The 13,148-nt window shown below is 41.5% G+C and overlaps 1 protein-coding gene across 7 annotated transcripts in view; it reads right to left on the bottom strand.

The window, feature by feature from the left end:
* Positions 1–13,148, bottom strand: part of LOC134224819 (mucin-2) — a 261,218-nt gene that overhangs the window by 224,159 nt on the left and 23,911 nt on the right. For 2 of the 7 annotated variants that reach the window (XM_062704408.1, XM_062704414.1), the window contains exons 1-2: positions 10,883–11,204; positions 1,316–2,334 (exon numbers count right to left, since the gene is read on the bottom strand). The exons of 2 other annotated variants lie outside the window; for them this stretch is intronic. The gene's annotated coding sequence lies outside the window, so the exon portion shown is untranslated. Of the gene's footprint in view, positions 1–1,315; positions 2,335–10,467; positions 10,797–10,882; positions 11,205–13,148 lie in introns of those variants that run through there. 3 more of the 7 variants (XM_062704415.1, XM_062704409.1, XM_062704413.1) reach the window with 3 other exon arrangements.

Here is a 13,148-nt window from a genome sequence, read left to right as displayed (position 1 = left end):
TAGAGTGCGACGCTGCACTCAACTAAACTATTGACTGTTAGATAAAAAAAACAACCCGAGCAAGATCGGGCAGGATTGTCTAGTTTTCTATATTTTGTTCTGTGTAGTAATATATGGATGGAATGTTCCCATAAACGTGATATTTACAATGCTTATAGATCTTTGACAAATTTAATTGTCGTAACCAGAGGCATTGCAATTCCTAAATATGAAATTAAATTCGACTCCATTATGACAACCAAAGAACTCGCGATTCCGATTCCGATGCCTCAAAGTTGGATCCCAGTTCGAAACCATACAAGACGAGAGCTTCTTATTTGAAACCATCTAGCATTCTCACTCTGAATGAGGTTCTCTCTCATTCTCACTATGAATGAGGTTCCAATTAATTGGTCTAGTGAAAAGCAAATTTCGAAAAAGATTCTGAAGTTGCCTCCCTGGTATAGTACCAATGAGCTTCATAGAATTTCTACTATTGAGACACCGCCACAAATATCCAATAAAATAATTTCCAACTTAGGATAAAAATCTTCTATTGCAACGATTAGCTCCTTGTACCTTTAGTAACCTTAATTAAGGTTAAGTTTAGTTTAAGCTAAAAACATTGTAATTCCTACACGGTTCATTTAAACCAGAGGGAAAATCTTAGCTGCCACAGACAATTGAAATTTATTCATTATTACTAACTAAATATGTATTATAGCAAATAAGGATATTAGTGTTAATCAAACACGAAAAAAAGAGGAATGCATGTAATAGATCATCAGCAAATAAAATTAGTCCATTTCGAAACACGTGGTTTGCAAATATGTACGCAACGCATCCAAATACCTAATGAGTTAATATTATTTTATGCAAATCGACTAAAGTCGAATCAAGTACGAGACACTGAAGACGACCACACAGTTGTGGTCGAAATACGTATCTGCAAAGATAACGAAAATTAACTGGTGGAATTAAATGGACAGTACTTAATTCGTCTTAGACGGTTGAATACATTCCACTAAAAGAGCTTAATATAAATTTTTCTGTTCTTTTTTTCCTGAAGACTGTGATAGGATAAGCATAATAATGTACATTGATTTCAGCTCGGAAGTTCAAATGTTGCTGAATCGAGTTGGTGCCTTTGTGCCAACTAAAAAATGTACAAAATTAGGCAGCCCATTAAGATACAATGTTTGATTCTCAATTATTCACTCCGCGAATCAAATATTCAAAGATTCGCCCCCAATCCCTTCCGTAAAAATCCAACATGCATTAATTGTCACGAAACGAACGGTGATGGTATTTTTAGCACTATTGACAGTCAACATACCTGTTAGCTAGTACAGCTGAGACGTCGTCGTCGTCGTTGCTGTTGTTGCCTCAATGGCCATGCGAACGTTCTGTTTTCTCTTCGCACTAACAGCAGAGCTTGGCACGATAGCTTCCCCAACACACAAACACGCAATTATTCGCGAAACCACGTCACCAAGGACGAGAAAAACTGAACATTGTTGTTCTGTGGACAGGCGCTCCGGAGAAGAGTTTACTCAGCTGTCGATACGCGAGCCACTCATGCAAATAGGTGTCTGGTGGCGACAGTTCGGGATGGAGACGATTCGATGTTGCGTTTCTAGTGAAATTGTTTCTACGACTCGTATTTCCACCGCGACGCAATGTTATGCATGAAGGAAAAGGTGTATTTTCATTGAATTACAATTTTCCACCAATACCGAGGCATGCCTCAGTAACATTTACGAGAGCTCTGGAAGGACCAGTGACAAAGGCCAAACGTGGAAAATTCAGTTTTACTCACTAACACTAGAGCACACGCGGTGTTGTGGGGACGTCTACAACGTTCACGTAGCGGCTACTTGGGGATCATTTTCCCCACAGCACATACCAACAGGATACACACTAACACATAGGTGCTGCTCGTTAACGAGTACTCTCCTCCTTATTCTGGGTGGTTGGTTAACCGTTGTTGTTTGGAGGCAATGAGGAAAAGGAAAACCCAAGTGTGTATTACATTAAGTTTTCACTTTTCTTTTGTTCTGAATTGTTTCCACCTTTTCCGATTAAACTTTTCTCATTCATTGTGATAACTTTCCACTTGGTCTCAAATGGCCGAAGTCTTTGAAGCTGCATACACCGCCAAAGGGACACGTCAGACTGTCACTTGTTCATAACGATCAATCTTCGTCTATGACCACATCACTATAAAAATGGGCATTCGCAGTTCATCAGCCGAAAGTACGAAGTTGTTTATCTTCTGCGAGTCCAACTTTTCCACTATTAAAACCGAATAACAAAATCCAACTTATTCGATGAAATACGGCGATACGCAGAAAGCTGAAAGTATAACAAACATGATGTTTTCTTCACGACGAACCAACCGGGAGTCTTCGTTTATTTCGACTCAACCTCTCCATAATTGCAGTATTCAACTGCTTCAGGCTGCCGGAGTAACTACAATAAGTATGGTTTATGTACATATATTAGGGTGCGGCTTAATGTTTTCAATGTACATATGGAGGCGAGTACAATATTTAACGTATTTTTTGTTTCAAGACCAATACTGTCAATACTGCAAAGACGGGTTACGTTTGCAGCGGCAGAATGGTGTAAAATATCAATCAACGAAACGAGGTGATGTCTGTATGACTGTAATAGCTGAATATGGGCTGTGCTTTCTCTTTAGCTCTATCATCTGTCACCAACCTTTTTTCTTTTCTTTTTTCTTTTTTTATTCTCCTTCTATAGTTTCTTTCGTCTTTCATCTTCATCTTCCTTCTTTCTTCTTGCTTATGAATTCTTCATCTTCCTTCTTTCTTCATTTATTCCTTCTTCTTCATTCTTCCTTCTTTCTCCTCTCCTCCACATCTATTCTTCTTTCGTTTTTCTACATATTCTTCTACTGTCCTACTTTTTGTGCTGTGCCGTTCTCAAGAAACACGCAAGTTCTATCAGAAGCTCGACGCATCCCGCAAAGGTTTCGTGCCTCGATCCGAAATGTGCAGGGACAATGATGGGAGCATCTTGATGGTATCAGGTATCAGAACGTCGGCTCCAGGAGCACGTTCACCTCAATTTGGGATATTTGTGCCATCGCCTTCACAGCCTTTTTTCATCACGCACCTGACGGAAAAGGGAGTGAACAAAAAGGAAAGGAATGTGGATGGAAGAACAAAGGGAATGTTGGGAAAAGGGCCCTTGAAGAGGGTATACAACGCATAAGCGTACAAAATCCTATAGCTCCTTACCACAACGGGTTATGAACAACAAATTACTCCGAAGGTTCAGGTTTTTGAAGTCAAATTCACTAAGTAAGTCTTTTCCAAATATTTGGAAACGCAATTGATTCAACGCGTTGAATATTTGCCAGGTGATAGTTCAGTTGGCAGCAGAGTGTAAAATAATCGAAATTTTTTGGTGAAATCCAATTTTCTTCATTTGTCAGTTCACTTCCGACACATTCATAATCGTCTCTGGACAGTCAATATTCAGTTGAATATTTGTTATTGATAAATTATCTGAAATCTGAACACGTTTCAAATGAGTAAAGTGATTTATCCGAGCCGGTGACAAGCGCGGTGTCATCATCATCAATAGACATAGACCGCTGTCATCATTGAAACGCAGTATGAAAAAAAATTATAGCCCGGGACATCCTGGCTACGATCTGGCGATGGGCTTAACAATAGGATGTCAATAGCCTGGATTTATCACACAGGACTGATTCCGATTTTCATCCGCGAGGCACTTTCAACGGTAAACATCAACATAAACAATGCTAATTATGTTTTTTTTGCACATAGTAAATACACTCAGTGACAGTCGAATGAATGAGTTCGTGGAGTAGTCGTCTGACTATGTCATTCTATGTTTTGAATATTCATGCGATGTTTGTCAAAATTCGGACCGAAGTTGCTTCATGAAGATCAATATTTTAAGCTCTGGTTGGCAGTGACCTGTCAAGGCCTTGACTAAGACACTGCAATTCTGTTTAAACAGATTAGCTGAGCTCATCAAGATGGGCCCGGAAAAGCTAGCCACTTGCCTGCACAAATTGATAGTCAGAATCTGGGAAACTGAACAGCTACCGGACGAGTGGAAGGAAGGGGTTATATGCCCCATCTACAAGAAAGGCGACAAGTTGGAGTGTGAGAACTTTCAAGCAATCACCATCCTTAATGCCACCTACAAAGCGATATCCCAGAGCATCTTCTGACGTCTATCACCATTAGTGAATGAGTTCGTGGGAAGTTACCAAGCCGGCTTCGTTGATGGCCGCTCGACACCGGACCAGAACTTTAATGTACGGAAAATCCTTCAAAAATGCCGTGGATACCAGGTTCCAGCGCACCATTTGTTCGTTGATTTCAAAGCGGCATTCGACAGTATAGACCGCGTAGAGCTATGAAAAATTATGGACGAGAACAGCTTTCCTGGGAAGCAAAACTTTGTGAACATTTCGGGCGAACACTCCAGTTCGTTCGAATCCCGCCGGTGACTAAGACAAGGTATTGGACTTTCGTGCCTGTTGTTCAACATTGCGCTAGAAGATGTCTTGCGGAGAGCCGGGTGTAACAGCTGGGTACGATTTTCAACAGATCCAGTCAATTTATTTGTTTCGCGGATGACATGGACATTGTCGGCCTAACATTTGCAAAGGTGGCTAATCGTTGTCAAGTGTTGAGAGTTCAGTCTGTACGACCTCTGGTCAAAGACGGTGTTCCTGTTTTTATCATATAAGAATTCTTAGTTTTAGAAAATAGCATTATTTAATACTTGTCATAAGACGAGTTTGTACAATCCCATTTAATTCCATCACTTAATTATACCTTGACAGAAACGTAATTCGACCTCAACAGTAAGGTAGTCTTCAGTGGTGGTGGCTTCCGAAGGAATTCCTGGAGGAACATCCAAAGGAATTCCTGGAGAAACTTCCGAAGGAATACCTGGAGGAACTTCCGAAGGAATTCCTGGAGGAACTTCCGAAGTAATTCCTGGAGGAACTTCCGAAGTAATTCCTGGAGGAACTTCCGAAGGAATACCTGGAGGAACTTCCGAAGGATTTTCTGGAGGAACTTCCGAAGGAATCTCTGGAGGAACTTCTGGAGGAACTTCCGAAGGAATTCCTGGAGGAACTTCCGAAGAAATTCCTGGAGAAACTTCCGAAGGAATTCCTGGAGGAACTTCCGAAGGAATTCCTGGAGGAACTCCCGAAGGAATTCCTGGAGGAACTTCCGAAGGAATTCCTGGAGGAACTTTCGAAGGAATTCCTGGAGGAACTTTCGAAGGAATTCCTGGAGGAACTTTCGAAGGAATTCCTGGAGGAACTTTCGAAGGAATTCCTGGAGGAACTTCCGAAGTAATTCCTGGAGGAACTTACGAAGGAATTCCTGGAGAAACTTCCGAAGAAATTCCTGGAAAAACTTTTGAAGAAATTCCTGGAGGAACTTCCGAAGGAATTCCTGGAGGAACTTCCGAAGGAATTCCTGGAGGAACTTCCGAAGGAATTCCTGGAGGAACTTCCGAAGGAATTCCTGGAGGAACTCCCGAAGGAATTCCTGGAGGAACTTCCGAAGGAATTCCTGGAGGAACTTCCGAAGGAATTCCTGGAGGAACTCCCGAAGGAATTCCTGGAGGAACTTCCGAAGGAATTCCTGGAGGAACTTCCGAAGGAATTCCTGGAGGAACTTCCGAAGGAATTCCTGGAGGAACTTCCGAAGGAATTCCTGGAGGAACTTCCGAAGGAATTCCTGGAGGAACTTCCGAAGGAATTCCTGGAGGAACTTCCGAAGGAATTCCTGGAGGAACTTCCGAAGGAATTCCTGGAGGAACTTCCGAAGGAATTCCTGGAGGAACTTCCGAAGGAATTCCTGGAGGAACTTCCGAAGGAATTCCTGGAGGAACTTCCGAAGGAATTCCTGGAGGAACTTCCGAAGGAATTCCTGGAGGAACTTCCGAAGGAATTCCTGGAGGAACTTCCGAAGGAATTCCTGGAGGAACTTCCGAAGGAATTCCTGGAGGAACTTCCGAAGGAATTCCTGGAGGAACTTCCGAAGGAATTCCTGGAGGAACTTCCGAAGGAATTCCTGGAGGAACTTCCGAAGGAATTCCTGGAGGAACTTCCGAAGGAATTCCTGGAAGAACTTCCGAAGGAATACCTGGAGGAACTTCCGAAGGAATTCCTGGAGGAACTTCCGAAGGAATCCCTGGAGGAACTTCTGGAGGAAATTCCGAAGGAATTCCTGGAGGAACTTCCGAAGGAATTCCTGGAGGAACTTCCGAAGGAATTCCTGGAGGAACTTCCGAAGAAATTCCTGGAGGAACTTCCGAAGAAATTCCTGGAGGAACTTCCGAAGGAATTCCTGGAGGAACTTCCGAAGGAATTCCTGGAGGAACTTCCGAAGGAATTCCTGGAGGAACTTCCGAAGGAATTCCTGGAGGAACTTCCGAAGGAATTCCTGGAGGAACTTCCGAAGGAATTCCTGGAGGAACTTCCGAAGGAATTCCTGGAGGAACTCCCGAAGGAATTCCTGGAGGAACTTCTGAAGGAATTCCTGGAGGAACTTTCGAAGGAATTCCTGGAGGAACTTTCGAAGGAATTCCTAGAGGAACTTCCGAAGCAATTCCTGGAGGAACTTCCGAAGGAATTCCTGGAGGAACTTCCGAAGGAATTCCTGGAGGAACTTCCGGAGGAACTCCTGGAGAAACTTCCGAAGGAATTCCTGGAAGAACTTCCGAAGGAATTCCTGGAGGAACTTCCGAAGGAATTCCTGGAGGAACTTCCGAAGGAATTCCTGGAGGAACTTCCGAAGGAATTCCTAGAGGAACTTCCGAAGGAATTCCTAGAGGAACTTCCGAAGGAATTCCTAGAGGAACTTCCGAAGGAATTCCTGAAGGAACTTCCGAAGGAATTACTGGAGGAACTTCCGAAGGAATTCCTGGAGGAAGGAATTCTTAGAGGAACTTCCGAAGGAATTCCTGGAGGAACTTCCGAAAGAATTCCTGGAGGAACTTCCGAAGGAATTCTTGGAGGAACTTACTTTATTTGTCTTCTTTGTCTCATCTATCTTATTTGTCTTATTTACACCAGCACCACTCTTATTACCCAAATCCTTTTCAAAGCTTGTGTGGAAACCAGGGGACTGAAGAGAAGGCTGATACGCCTACCCACCATTCATTCAATATGGCGCACAATGTTTCTGTTTTAATTTCGTTTAATTCATGATAACATAACTTCGGAAGTATCGACGAGCTATTTTTCGACATAAAGAAGCCATACAAACACAAAAGGCTCGATGTATCTCAACTAATTGCAAGTTTTCGCCAGGAGAAGTTAATTGCCGATAATTAGCACCAGCTGCGTACGAACCAGTCACCCAAAATGAGCGATGAATTCGGGTATACTACCCAGAAACTGGGTACCAAAAACAGCCATTGTACCGCGGATGACAGGCGTTTCACCCTCCTGGTGGAAACCTTGTACAGAAATCCTCTCACGATATTTTCAAATGCTGTTCATGTTTTCATTTTCCAAAACCAGCTGGAGTTTGTTTATTTTGATCTCCTCATTGTGTGGTTGGTCGGCGCTGCTGTTGTTTTCTCGCCGAACCACTTCATGGGTGATAAATTTCTCCCCCATTGTTGCCATTGTTGCCCTTTGTTCTCCGTTTACGGCAAATTCTAAAGCAATTGTAAACTGCATAATGATGAAATAATTTTGGCGACACTGACAGTGTCATTCTGGCGGGCTGAATTGGGCAATTTTCTCTCTCAGAGAGTGCTACCACGCACTTTTTTAACGGAAAACCCTTCCCTCCGACCTTAATGAACACTGCGAGGCGGCAATGTCCCAGTGGGAGATGTAATGCCAATGAAGAAGAAGACATCGTAGTTGCTAGTCGTGATTGGCCGAAAAACAACAAATAATGCACAACTCACCAATTGAATAGTTTTCTCGGGACTAGAAAGCTATTCTCACTGTACAAGCATCGGAGTTTCTTCAATTCAAGACCAATAGCGATGCCAGGCCCCGGAGCCCTCCTTAGCCGTGCGGTAAGACGCGCGGCTACAAAGCAAGACCATGCTGTAGGTGGCTGGGTTCGATTCCCGGTGCCGGTCTAGGCAATTTTCGGATTGGAAATTGTCTCGACTTCCCTGGGCATAAAAGTATCATCGTGCTAGCCTCATGATATACGAATGCAAAAATGGTAACGTGGCTTAGAAACCTCGCAGTTAATAACTGTGGAAGTGCTTAATGAACACTAAGCTGCGAGGCGGTTCTGTCCCAGTGTGGGGATGTAATGCCAATAAGAAGAAGAAGCGATGCCGGCCACGTCCTCACAGTCAATTAGGATAAGGGGAGGAAAATTAGTTCGACACTCATTGTTACAAGAGACCGAGGAATCTTCTGCATCTCCTTGAGCGCACTGGAAAGGAATAGTATGTTAGTTGGGAAGGAAATCTATTGAAAATCGCCATGGTAAGCAACTAATTATTTCTTTTGAACGACGCTATATTCATGATGATATATAAACGGAAAAGCAACGCGTGTCTAATGTATTTTCCCCAAGACTGATTTGATATCTTGACTACTTCGTGATGACTAAAACACGCACTGTACTTACTTGCTCGAAGGCTACTGCGATCTATTGAAGATTGCACTCGTTTCGACCGGAGCAAAGCGTAAGGTGCCTGCCAGAGTAGACGCGTCTACGCGACACCGCGCGAAAATTGCACGCAAAGGAATAACAATCAATAATAGGCGAATTTGAGTAAAGCTCATCGATCATTTCGACATCTGGTGGTCGTCACAAGAACCACGAAAAAAGTGTCGTTGGCCAAAAAAGTGTATTGGCAGCATATGGAGGGAGTACGATTTTCGCATTTTCTGGTTAATTCAACCATTCATGAAAGCTGAAATAGTCGCAAATTGGAAGAAAATTTTGCTTTCTTTGGGATGAGCTTCCATCCCGTGGGTGCTTACATATGATTTTTCCGATTAAATAGCACATCTCTTGCAATGCCTCCACCGCACTATCTTGGTTATGATTTCCCGGATTTTTAAATCGCGGCTTATTTGGGTGGGATTCGTCTTCAACAGCTGCTTAAAGACTGTAAGAAGACATTACCAGTGGAAAACATGTGTCTATATACCAAAAAGTGAAGTAAATTTTATTAAGAATATTTAATTTTGAATGTAAATAATCGCTTCTGACGACTTTTCTCCCAAACACTCGCAGCGCACTCTGTCACTGGATCCTTCTCGAATTCGCCAATAAGGAGCTGTCAAATCGTATGGACGTTTCGCTTCGCACTTCGCGTCTACTCTGGCCGCACCCTAATACATGCGCATGAGCCACCGAACACCAGATAGATAATTAATCATTTTCGCGACGACTAAAACACGCACTGTGCTTGCTTGCTCGATGGCCACTGCAAACTATTCCTTTTAAATTATTTTCGATGTCACACAATTATTTAATTGCTCAAAATATTAACTTTCCACATCAATGATAAATTTAGAAACGACTATTTGTTGGAAATCCATTGAACTTTTACTTTTAAAACTTTTTTTTTTACTTTTACAACTTTTAAAATGAATTTTCGTTCGCGTTATGCGCTGCATTTGGCAGTACCCACCTTCTCCCCCACTAGTAGTCGCCAAAAAAAACTCATCAAGATAGCTGAATAGCATGTTACAAGGCCCTAGTGCGAACATAGTATAACAAAGTATAACGCAAAATGAACCTCCCCCACACGCGTTACGTAATTTATGAATAGACAGGTTATAGATAGCAAAAATTATGAATTAAAATCTCTTTTTAAAAACTTCGACAAATAATAGTTATTTGACAAGAGAAAGCATTGTTCACACTGACTTTGAAAACTCAAGCTTCTTGATCAAAACACCAACAAAACTTGGCTTTAACTGAATGATAGAAATACTAATCACTAACATTCAAAGGAAAATTTTAGCTCATAATTCAAAACGATACTTGTGTTGAAACAAAAATACGGTGATATAGTACTAATGCGCTAATTTTTTTCAAGTAATTTACAATCCGAGATTTAATGATCTGGAAACGCTTGAATAATCCTATATAACTCCAACAGTCCAACAGTACAAGTTTAAGTTAAATAATTTTTTTGTCTTTATTTATGTGAATTTTGATATTTGGATCAGTTCTGAACTTACAAATGACATTAATGTCATGATCTTTCGTGACACCTTTGCAATGTCGCCCTCATGTTTCACATTTTGTATTCAGAACAATGATTTGCTAGACAAAGTTATGGGATCCTTCAAGCGTATTAGTTTCAATAAAAATTCCGAACTATAAATAACTTTTGAACAACATTATTAACAAATTAGTCCCATGACACCGAAATGACATTTCCCAACACTGCTTATGTTATATATTAAGGTTCACTGAGTGGATACCTACAACTTGTTGCACGTTCGATACACACCTATTTTACGTAGATTATCATGATTATGATAATTATACTCAGCCTTATTTCTTCAACCAGCCGTTCAAAACAAATTGCAGTCTGACATTGATTTCACCTTTAACCTTGATGACTATCATCTTCTGTTTTTCAACATATGTATGCAATGATTTAAACTAAAACATCATCCTTTTTAATAGATAACCGCATGAACCAATTAAGCCGCACCCTATTGTGCATGTATAATGATGTGTCAAACACTGCCACTTTTCACCACTCCTACACGGAGCCGTATAGTCTCATTGTCGTCGTCGTCGTCGTGACCGTCCTCCTCGGAAACATGAGCAGCGAGCACCACCCGTCTGAGCTGCCCTCGTATATAGTTTCTCGATTATCCTTTTCTGTTCCTCCGAAACACACTGTTTACCAAATTCACCTTTTCCGAACAATACGGTTTCCGCTGCCCTCCTGGATCTCCCAATCACAACTGGATGGCCAACCGAAAAATCAATCCGCAACTAATATTCGCGCGCGCTATATTTTCACCAAAAGTCCTTGGGATCACACAATGTCCTATTTGGCTAGCCAAAGTGCCACCATGCCCGCCGTCATATACTTAACGCGAGATGTAGATAATGGAAACTATTCATCCACGGGGTTATCGCCAGAGTACACTTTTGTAAGATGCTCTTAGCACGGGATTCTAACGCAAACTGAGTGCGTCTGGCTGGAGATTTTTCCCTACAATAATCGAACTGATGTCGTCGTATTTTCCATAGCGACAAAAATGCTCTTCAAGCTCCCACTTGTTAGTATGCTTTGCGCCGTTTGCTACACGTCTCCACTAACGATTCATGCTGGGGAATCGGAAGCGCGCTCTCGGCGTCGAGCTCGAGTCGCAAGAGAGGAAACAGAATGTGAGCAACAGTACGAGCGGAGCAGCTGTGATAACCGGAAAAATCGATGGTGGAAATGTATCGATGTTTTGTGGAAATTGTCAGTAGGAAAGTTCATGAACTCTCAAAGGGGCGGAGGGCGCGACAGGGTATGATCACCAGCGATAATGTGTCAGATAATGATGAGGATCTGGTGCGACTGCTGGTAGCCAATAACAGATTCTAGAGGATAGCGGTTCCAGATGGGGTGTGGACCGGATGTTTGGAGGGCGACGTAATTACTTATTTGCGCTGTGGGAACGTTATTTTTAGTATCGAAGAAAAACGATATGCGTTCTACGGTCTTGTTTGTTTCGTCACATCAAAAATGACTGTCGCTGATTGCAGTTATTTTTTAGCCGTTTATCGCAGCTTTCCATACCTTAGCAATAAGTTGCGGAATTTCAAATGCCGATGCACAGTGGTTTGCTTCAGCATAAAGGTTGGCCAAAACCTCAAAATGGTCCCAAAAATAGGTTTTAAGTGTATATTATGGCATTTTGGTAATTTTTATCACATACAGACTTGAACGTGGGTGTTTGAATTACTACTTTGGAAATATACAACCGTTTTTCGGCATCTCTGGGAATAATAAATATTTTCATTTTACTGCTCAATTCGGTTTTTGAAAACAAATCGTTTCGCAACACGTAGAAACATAGAAACTGGGAACAAATCGTTTTCTTATTATTGTTTTTCTTTTACCTAATTTTATTTGCTAATTATCTAATACAAATGCATTCATCTCTTAGACTAGGTGTTCCGTGTTTTCTCAACACTATCATCCTTTCTATGTTACATTTCAGTTATTATTAATACATTTCAATTGCCTCTGGCAGTTAGAATTTTTCCTCTGGTTGAATTGAACCATGTAGGAATTTCAATGTTTTAAACTTAAACTAAACTTAACCTAATTTATACTAAGGGTAAAAGGAGCTAATCGTTGCAATAGAACAGCGGTTCTCAACATGGGGTACATGTACCCCTGGGGGTACCTTCACTGGCCCTAGGGGGTACCTCGAACATAAATTCGTAATGGCGGACGAATTACAATTCCAATGAAAATTTATTGATAAAGTTTTGATAATTGTGTATTTTTTTTATTTCAAAACTTTGTTTTGTACATAATATGAATGGCGATTAGTAAATCCAATAGAATCCTGCCCTCCACAACCAGAACAGATTTCTTCCAAGCAGCTCGAAGGCTTCCTTACAAGAGGCTCGGACGGAGGATTCCTTTCAAGTTGTTCAGAAGCCTTTTTTCAAAAAGTTCGGAAGCTTGGAAACCTCCTTTCAAGACGCCCGGAAGCCTCCTTTCAAGAGTAATTGAAGCCTTTTTTCAAGAGGCCTAGAAGCCTCATTTCGAGAGGCCTGGAACCCTCCATTCAAGAGGCCTGGAAGCCTCCTTTCAAGAGGCCTGGAACCCAAGTAGCACACGCAACATCTTCCTAAAAGCACCTTGTTCCTATTCAGTTTCATTAAAGGCATTGGAAGAACATCAAAGCACAAAAAAGTTGCATCAAATGACATCTTGACGTTCGAATTGTGATCATTGTTTCATTAACATTTGTAATGCAGTACGTGTTTGACATTTGGAAACAAACAACCAAAGAATACTGCACTTCATGTTGCAAATACGCAACAAAATCATTAAGTTACATATTTTTTACCATGTAACTTCAATGCGTCTTTCAAAATTTAGTTGTCAATCAAAGTTAATTGTTAAAATTAAGTTGCAAATATGTTGAGTGTGTCTTCATGTTTAAT

Source organism: Armigeres subalbatus, chromosome 3, assembly GCF_024139115.2.
Source record: "Armigeres subalbatus isolate Guangzhou_Male chromosome 3, GZ_Asu_2, whole genome shotgun sequence".
Lineage (NCBI taxonomy): Eukaryota > Metazoa > Arthropoda > Insecta > Diptera > Culicidae > Armigeres > Armigeres subalbatus.
Note: the sequence above shows the minus strand (reverse complement) of the source record. Positions and strands in the feature narration are given on the sequence as shown.